General features: G+C 48.0%; 1 long non-coding RNA gene across 1 annotated transcript; it reads right to left on the bottom strand.

Annotated features, from left to right (window-relative positions):
* Positions 1–3043: 3043 nt before the first annotated feature.
* On the bottom strand, positions 3044–3643 carry LOC141026283 (uncharacterized). Its single transcript, XR_012188121.1, has 3 exons — positions 3517–3643; positions 3372–3432; positions 3044–3257 (listed from the first exon to the last, which is right to left on the bottom strand). It is a non-coding gene; the product is annotated as an uncharacterized lncRNA (long non-coding RNA).
* Positions 3644–9603: the final 5960 nt, after the last annotated feature.

Genomic DNA, 9603 nt, shown 5'->3' with positions numbered 1-9603 from the left:
GCGTACTTGAGGCTATTGACCTGGTGGGTCCCCATTGTCATCCTCTCCAAGTAAAGTCATCTCCTCGCCCGCGCGCGCTTTCCGCCCGAAACAGTCAGCGCCGCCCGCTCCGCTTCCCGGTGCAGGCGATTGCTCCGCCTTCAAACGACACAAGTGTCGTTTGTCCGTCCATCTGCCGCCCACATTAATGATACGCGGTTGCCAAGGCGGCTACTCCGGCGCCACACGTCCGTCCCTCCGCCCGCCCACCATTGCTATGTAAACTGCTGCGCCGTCCATAGCCGCAGTCATCCGCATCCGTTCCCTTTCTCCTGTCCACACCACTACTGCCCACCATGGCTTCCTCGCGCTCCAGCGCTCTTCGGGATGGGCGGACGATGGACCACAAGGAGATGCCAGCCATTGCTACCGACCGGCTGGCCGCCAGGCAGCCGGAGGACGACGACGTCCCAATGGAGAACATGGTAGTCGACGATCCGGCGCCAACCCCCTCCTCCGCGCCATCCTCGCCGGTGCATTGCAGCATGACCATCGGCGAGGCCCGTGCCCAATATATGGACAGGGTGAGGCAGATGCGTGAGGAGCAGTTCCGGGAGGCGCAGGCCGACTCTGCCTACAACCACCATCTCCTCCAGGAGCACCTGCAGGCGGAGGAGCAGATCACCGCGGAACGGGCGGAGCAGGAGGCGCTGCTCGACTCGTACCGCTCCGCCCGCAAGGGCCGCCTCGAGTGCTGGCGGTACCGCATGCGGGTGGCGGAGGCTGCGGCCGCCTACAAAGAGGCTAGCAAAGAGGGCGATGAAGCGGGCGAGGCGCTGTTTGGCGAGACCGAGGATGAGCCAGAGGACAATGCCGGCTCCGACGAGTCCCCGCTCTGCTGGCGTTGACGACGTCCTGCTCCGCCGAGGCCCCGCGGTGCCAACAACAAGGCAGAGGACACCGCCAGCTCCGCCGAGGCCCCGCCCCGCCAACAACGAGGCAGAGGACATCGCCGGCTCAGCCGAGGCCCCACCCTGCCGGCAATGTGACAGGGAGGATTTCCACCGCTCCGTTGAGGCGCCGCCCGCCGGCAACGAGACAGAGGATATCGCCGGCTCCACCGAGGCCCCGCCCCGGTGCCAACGAGGTCGTGCCACGCAGAAAACGAGGAAGAGTAGAACACGGTAGGTCGCCGCCGCTCGGGTCCAAGTAAGGCCACCGTTGCTACCCTCCGGTTGAAGCCAAGCTAGGCGGGTTGACCATTGAGGCCGGTTAGCTTCTTGGCGGCAACGTGGAGTCGGAGAGCTGCGCTGGAGAAGAACGCTGCTTCTACTTAACTTCTGGTGCAGTTGGCTGACTGACACGTGGGCCCAACAGGCCACATGTCAGTTACACAACTACACCTGCAGTTAAGTCACTGAAGCTTCTGTTCGGCTCAGCGGGACACAGGTGGGTAGCTTCGGTTAATTAATTATACCTCTAGCGCACCCCTTTTTAGTTGAAGAATGTATGAAATGTAATGAAATCCGGCATGTTTATATGAAATTCGACCGTGTATGAATGAATTTATTTTGATTAGTTCCAATTCCTGTATCACTGGCATTGGATGAACATGCAAAACAATACGTACTAGCATTATTCCCAGGGTGATCACCTCGTTTGCAGCAGTTTCACATGTACTCCCTCCGGTCCTTTCTAGTCGTGCATACAAGTTTTGTCTGCAGTCAAAGTATCTCTACTTTGACCAATCTTGTACAAAAAAGTATGCATTTTCACAATGTGCGAAGTAAAAAGGAACAGAAGGAGTACAAAGAGTTTGAGGAGCTTTTTAGCGTTTCTGTACATTGCAATCAAACACACAGGCCTGGCAATTCATAGAGAACATTCAAAACAATCGATGATTATGCATCTCAGTGACTCACATGTCAGAGGCAATATTTACTTCACAACTAAAGAATAAAGAAAAAATTGATCGACGCTGCTGACAGCAAAGGGCGTCCCATTCGAAAATATCAAACGCATGTCTTGCTAAAATCAATGAGCAAAATTTGACAAGGTTGTCCCATTCCAAAATATCAAATGCCTATGATTGTGAATGGGCAGGGTTTGCCATCAGTTCGGACATTGACATGGCACCTCGTGCTAAATAAACCAGCTGTTCTTTTTGTGCAGTTCCATCAAAATCAACCAAATTCGCGCGTAGCTTGTATGATTTCGCCCTTATATGTTGCAATGCCTTGAACTTATCGGCACCTCCTTTCTTGTGGTGGAAATGAATGATTCGATGTATTCATGAACATTTTGTGCAGTTCCCATTGAAATCAAGCTGAGCACCCCTATTTGCACAAATACAAAAAAAGTGATTAGTATAAAGCAAACTATACTATGAATTGACAGTTTCAATAGGCACATACATGGTCCATGTAGAGCACACTTTTAGAAAAATGGAACTCACCAGAAAGAATCCTAGAACAACATTGTACTCGCGCATCACAGCAAAAAAATGGAGATTTGTCAGTCCTTCTGAGCTGAAGTTAGTTTGGTCTTGTGGGGAGTAATGTAACCATCCTTAAATTGCTCCTTGTGATGAGAACATAGACAGGGCTTCTTCATCCTGGCATAATCGGAACTAGTCACTTCACGTACTCCATATTCTTCTTCAGAGGAAGATGATCCTGTTGTGCAAAGACAAGAGGACTACTAAATGCTAGCATCCCTGTTTGCTCGAAAAAAAGGAAAGGAAATATTTAAAACAGCACAGATGAAGCACTTCTCAAGGACAATACCACTTTTTCATGACAGTATCTAAACAGTAGCACAACACCAATAGAGATGACAAAGCTCAATCATATGGATGAAATCAGTGGGCGAGTAGCAACCTTTGTCAGGAGGCTTATTGTGTAGAGCATACAGATGAAGCACTTCTCCGGAACCATCTGTTGCTATCTACGGTGGTGGCCATGCTTACTATATACTCCTCGATTAGTTTAATGTTTCCAACATCTTCTTGTGCAGTTCCACTAAAATATATGGTATCTTCAAAGAAGATCCCTGTTTGCACAAGTAGAGATAATTACATATTACATTAAGAGTGGCATCAAATCAGTGGCAAAACAATTGCTCGTTCCAGCCATAGCAATAAATTAAGATGCAAAACTATATCATTACTTGTGTCATCACAGTTCTAGTGCTTCATTACAGCACCGGGAGTTGATTTTTGTTTTTCTTCCGCTTGTTCTTCCCCTTCATCACTTGGTTCAATAACAGACAAGCTTCGCCTTCAATGTAAGATTTGGCATGTCAATTAGGGAGCACAAGTATAGTACTAAACTTAATTTTCTGATGAAAGTGGCAAAATACAGGCCAGCAGTTGTGAAATATCCTTATCTTACCTCAATGGGATATTACGGTGCACATACAGATTGGAAGTCTTGTCTTCATTTGTGCAGTTCACTAAAATCAAGCAACATTATCGTATAAGTAGCACAACATATGAAAGCACACTGCGGAATCATGTGAAAGAAGGCTAGTACTGACCTCTCATGGTGCAGAATTCAAACAACTCACAAGAAGAAGATCTGAACCAAATTCGCCTTAACGGATAGGAAGTAAGATCTCCTCTTGTGCAGTTCCACTAAGATCAAGCAATCAAGCAACATTGTCGGTGTGACATTTTGGTTGAACTGCACAAAACACTCTTAAAACGAAAGTGTTTTGTGCAGTGCAACAAAAGGTCACAATGGCAACGAGGTGAAGTAGATAACCCTGTTTACACAGAGGTGCAAAGGAAACAATTAGTGGTCAATAACGGTGGATGACACAGAAGCCAACAAAAAGAAGCATCTACCTTATCTAAATGGGAAAGAAAGCAAGACAGTAGCATTTCTCAAACGGTGGCATTGATTAATATTAACATAGAGATTATATTAACAATAAAATTCGTTAAACATGTAATTTGCTTTTAACTGTGGCATTGCATCAATTTTCCAGCGGCATTATTAGAGGGTGTTTGTTTACAGGGACATTTTGGTGTAGGGACTAAAAAAACTCCGTGTCAGTCCCATCTAAACCAAACAGGAGGGACTTTTAGGGACTAAAGGTGGGCATTTGGGACTAAAGAAAGAAGACCCCGAGGGAGTCTTTTTGGGTCTTTTTCCAACAGTTGCCCCTGCCACGCATCGCACCTTGTCTCTATTAGTTCATTACTAGGGGTAACAAGGTATTTTACCATGTCATTTAATAACCTCTAGTCCATGTTTAGTCCCTGGAACCAAGCAGGTAGGTACTAGGGAGTTTTTAACCAAACAGGGCCTTAGATTAACAACAGCTAATGAGTTGCACGGGACAGTGGACGCACCAGCACCATGTGCATCTACCGATGTACTGTGGTCATGCACACTCTGTTGCAACAAAGAACAAACAACCAAGGAGCATATTTGTGTTGGTCCCAGTTTTGTTTCTTTAGACACCTTTCCCTATGTGAGCGCAGCAAATCTAGTCGTGCTCAAACTCTACAGCCTTGTCCCTTCCTTTCCTTTTTGAACTAGTACTTTCGCCCCTTCCTTTCCTCTTTGAACCACGTCCTAGATTTATGCGATACAACTTTCCCCACTACTTTCCCCCATTCCTTTCCTCTTTGAACCATGTCCTAGATTCATGCTATACAACTTTCCCCTTCATTTCCTCTTTGAACCACGTCCTAGATTCATGCTATATACAACTTTTCCCACTACTTTCCCCCACTCCTTTCCTCTTTGAACCACGTCCTAGATTCATGGTATACATGCAGCTAGAGCAATGCATGTGGAGTAAGTAAATTATACCTTAAGGTTCTAGGGGCGTGGTTCGGTGGGCGACGGGACGGCGGCGAAGAAGAAGGGGTCGGAGGCCCTCTCGCGCCGCCGCTGGGTGGAAGGTGAACAGCTGGGCCGGTAGTCCCTCACCAACGGCGATAGCGTTAAGCCTCCATCCCTTCCCGACGGACGGATCCTGCCGGCTCTTTGAGCAGCAGTGAGGGAGAGAGAGGCCAACGAAGTCTTGTTTAGATCTGGAGAGGGCGAGAGAGTGTGAAGAGAGCAACTACAAGCGCTGAGGCTCCAGCGGGAGAGGGCGAGAGAGTGTGAAGAGAGCAACTACAAGCGCCGAGGCTCCAGCGTGTATATATATACTGGAGAGAGAGTGTGAAGCGTGCAAGCCCTAGAAAACATTTTGACCAGTCAAAGAATCCTCTTGGCACAAATTATGCTCAAGTGTAGTTATCGAACCCGAGACCTCAAGTTTGATGAGCGAACAGGCTAACCAGCTACACAACCCTCCCGTTATGTTCAACGAGAGGGAAATAACCTTTTATACATTCCTGCATTCGTGTGACAAGCATGCCGTGTTTTTTTTGTGTGTGTGGGAGTCATTGGGATTTCAATCATAATCGTGTCATGTGGCTTTGGTGCTAAGACTATCCACAGTGGTGCAGAAACAATGCAGCCTTAGTCACCTTACCTCTCTCCGCGTAGTACGTTGGGTCCACCAGTCAGAGGGTGAAACAAACAAATTAATAAGAAAAATTAAAAGCGCCAGCGGTGTATCTTACCTCACACATCTCGCTAATGCTCGGGAACACTGTCCAATTGATCCCTCTGTTCGCTCACGTACTATTTTAAGTGAATCCTTATTATAACATGCACACAAATTTTGGGCACTTGTATTCGTCTTAAGTCAGTGTGCCACCGTATCTCGTATACTTACTACTCCCTCCGTCTAGGTGTAATAAGTCACGTTAGAAGGTGCAACGGGACCAAGGTGCGTGCGTGTGCGTGTGTGTGTGTGTGTGTGTTTAACAGCATGTGTGTGTTAGAGAGAGCGACAGATCGACCTACTCCTATAGAGAGATGTTGTGTTGTGTACGATTTTAGCCGCGAGAGTCGGTGCATCCTCTCGTTTCTGGGCGTGTCCGGTAGGGACATGCGGACAGCTGCCACGCCCGCTCCTGACCAGCCTGGCCCACCCAAAGCTCCTCCATCGCCCGCGCGCGCTTCCCGCCCGAAACGGTCAGCGCCGCTCCAAAGAATCGATGCTGCATTCATGCCCCGGCAGAGTGGACGCGACCTCTCACTGGCGCAAGAGTGATGGTTGCTTCGTCCGTCCAACTTATTGCTGGGTCTATGTGATTTGACGACTCATTGGTCTTTATTACTGAGGTGGTAGGACTGCTGGATGTCCCACGCTTTCGGCGAAAGGAGGTACTACTACTAGATTACAATTTTCTCCATTCTTACAGCGGAGGCGTGCAAGAGCAGTGAAAACACGCAGGCTCAGTGATTACATGGCCCACCTCACACTATCACCGTGCGACACCTAACTCTTTACATAGTACTCCCTCCGTTCCTAAATATTACTAGATGAGTCCCCGCGCGTTGCCGCGGAACAGTGGTATATCTCTCTGTGCAAAATTATCGATTTCATAGAACTAAAAAAACTCTATAACCGCATGACAAATGTGGTAGCCAAACTAAATAAACTCCCATCATCATTTAGATCATCCCACGTAAGGAAAAAAGATCAGCCAACTCCTACTGCATAATGGGATTATATTTTTCTTTTTGACATGTTAATGGGACTTCAAAGCTCACTTACATGCATGCTACCGGTGCATGCTTGCATGCAGACATGTTGATGTGATTTAAAACCCACTCACATGCATGTGCCACGGTATTTCTGCATGCTTGCATGTGGCTTAGTGCGGAGCCTCTCAACGTCTAGATCAGACGGCTATTATGGACTGATTTACTTCATCTAACGGCTACGTCAATTTTGATGATGTGGCTCAAGGAGAGGATAGAGAATTCCTAGTAGTGGGGGCTAGCTATTACTAGTAGATAAGTCTTTGTAGAGATTCCACTACATACGGAACAAAATGAATGAATCTACACTTAAAATGCATCTATATACATCCGCATGTGGTTCATGGTGAAATCTCTACAAAGACTTATATTTAGGAACGGAGGAAGTACTAGTATAGTACGTACTGTAATTTATCAGCGAGATAAATTTGTACAATGCTATGAAGCTTCCAGCTTCTGTTACATGTATCTTGCGTCCAAGGTTGCCTGTTGCAACATTTCATCAAATACAAAGGAGACTAACATGCATGCTATTACATCTCAATGATTGACAGATCATAGCAAATATGTACTCCCTCCATTCCAAAATAAGTGTCTCAACTTTGTGCAAACTTTAGTACAAAGTTGTACTACTACTAAAGTTGACACTTATTTTGGAATAGAGGCAGCTAAAGAAAAAAATGATCCATGCAGTCCCTAGCCCTTGAACCGTCAACCCTGACCAGGCTTCAATTTGCTGGCAACGTTCGAGCTTCCTAATAAATGAAGTTTGCAAACTTTTGACCATCGGATCATTTTGTGCAGTTTCACCAAAATCGAGATGAGCATCCCTGTGGCAAAGAAATTGAAGAAGCGTGATTAGAATAAGATTACTGGGACTAGTTGATGAGACATAAACTCATCACAAATACAGTACGTAGAAGCCAGTAGAGGTATCTATGGGGCAAAGAAGTAGAGAAATATCCACAGGGAGTGATGTGGGCAGCTGGAGCAGTGGTGCAAGCCGGCTGTAAAGGGAGTTGTACCTGAGGGACGTAGCTCAACCTTGAGGAGGGCGGCGGGAGGCGGCAACTGCCCACATCGCGGCAGTGAGCAAGGGACGAAGGCAACCTCACTGGCTTTGTGAGAGAGAACGGCCGGGACCCCTGATCGGGATGTGCCGACAGTGGGTTTTCGCCGTCGGCGACGGCCACCGCATCTACACTAAGCATCCACCCCTTCCCCAAGCGGACGTGATCCGCTGGGATGTTAGAGATGTGGCCACAGTCGTTTTGTGCGAGAGAGTGTGAAGAGAGCAACCCCAGCAAGCAACCGTGTAGGCTAGCCCGTCCTGACTATGTATATAGTGGAGCGGTTTCCTTTTCTCTCCATATGAACCTATCATATTGCGTACGTGCCACTGAAGAAAAAAAACTTTATTTATAAATGACGCGGCACCTACTACTCGTTCTCCTATAACCTTGCGCTTGGCATCTCCAAAATATTAACCTTGCGATTGGCTCTTCGCCTCTTCGGGAAGTCGAGCAATAATGTAGTGCAGTATATATCGTTCTGGCTATATGAGACCGAATGAATTGCTGCACGTCCACCACGTGGGCGAGGGTCGAGGGGCGAGGGAGAGTGCTACATAAGGAGCAAAATGAGTGAATCTACACTCTAAAATACGTCTATATACATCAGTGTTTGGAGTATGTACTAGTAGTTCATACTGAAATCTACTAAAGGACATATATATTCCAAACAATATGATATAATCTCTATAACCAAGGTAGTAGATACGAGGAGTAAACGGAGGGAGTAGTAAATTTTTCTCCTCGTCCCGCGAGCCACCGCGCGCATGGGCGAGGGAGCGGGCGTAAGGCGGAGCAAGCTTCACCTCATCTTGCGAGCCACCGCGCCCGTGGGCGGGGGAGACGGCGTACTAAGCAAGCTTCTCCTCGTTCTGCGAGTTGACGGGACACATCAAAAGTACTCCAGTGTATAGAGCCTTGCCTCTAAGGTAGGCCCCACATGGTTTGCCTCTTTTTTTAACATAACACGTCAAGTCGCAATTTGTTTGTTCACCCGTGGTAGACGATCCTCCCTCCACCAAGTGGACAACCAGTACACGTGCCAAATTACCACGTGGGCTGCCTTTTTCGTACAGAAATGAGCTCCACCGTGTACCCGCGCGGGTGTGGTTGGGAAAGAGACGGGAGTACGTGCGCCGTGCATGCACCTCTTCTCTTCGTGCACGTCCCCCACCTACGTGGGTGTGTGAGAGAGATACAAACCGCGTTCGTGAGTGTTTTTTGTTTTGGGGTGGGGGTCGGGTGGGGGTTGATTTCGTGAATTATTTGTGGGAATATGTGTCAATGACCTCTGAAACAAAATTTTGCATGCAATGTGTGTGAAATGGAGGCCTATCCATATCATACATAGAGGGTCGGGCAATCCACGAGAAGAGAGGGAGCGGTCATAGCTATCGATAGAGTCAAAGAGAGGATCAACTGGGTGGGTGCGAGATCGATGAAGAGAGCCATCGAAATTGTGTGTGTGTGTGTGTGCAAGTCAAAGATATAGGGCGACTAGCCTACCGGAACGTTAGAGGGCACATGTCAAGTTTGTGTGTGGCAGGGAGACATGACTAGAGCGCTCGATGTATCAGTGTGTGTGGGGGGGAGGGGGTGGGGGAGGGGTAGCAGAGGCCTAACTATAGAGGTAGAACGACTCGTATATGTCTTGAGAAGGAGAGACCAGCTATGTCTTGAGGGAGATCGGTCGACATCCATACATAACTGAAGGACGGGAAATATGATGGGACAGAGAGAGAGAGAGAGGAGAGAGAGAGGGAGGGGGAGGGAGGGAGAGGGGTAGAGTGTTGGATGGGTGATGGAGTTGCTTCTCGAAGATGGTGGGAGAGGCCTACTAGACAAACTGAGGGTGGAACCGCAATGTTAGCAATAAGAGTGGGGATGTGTTCCTGTGTGTGCCTGTGCGTGATAGATCTGTCGGGACGCATCCATGG

Source organism: Aegilops tauschii, chromosome 6, assembly GCF_002575655.3.
Source record: "Aegilops tauschii subsp. strangulata cultivar AL8/78 chromosome 6, Aet v6.0, whole genome shotgun sequence".
Classification (NCBI taxonomy): domain Eukaryota; kingdom Viridiplantae; phylum Streptophyta; class Magnoliopsida; order Poales; family Poaceae; genus Aegilops; species Aegilops tauschii.
The sequence above is the reverse complement of the archived record's forward strand: the minus strand, read 5'-3'. Positions and strand labels throughout refer to the sequence as shown.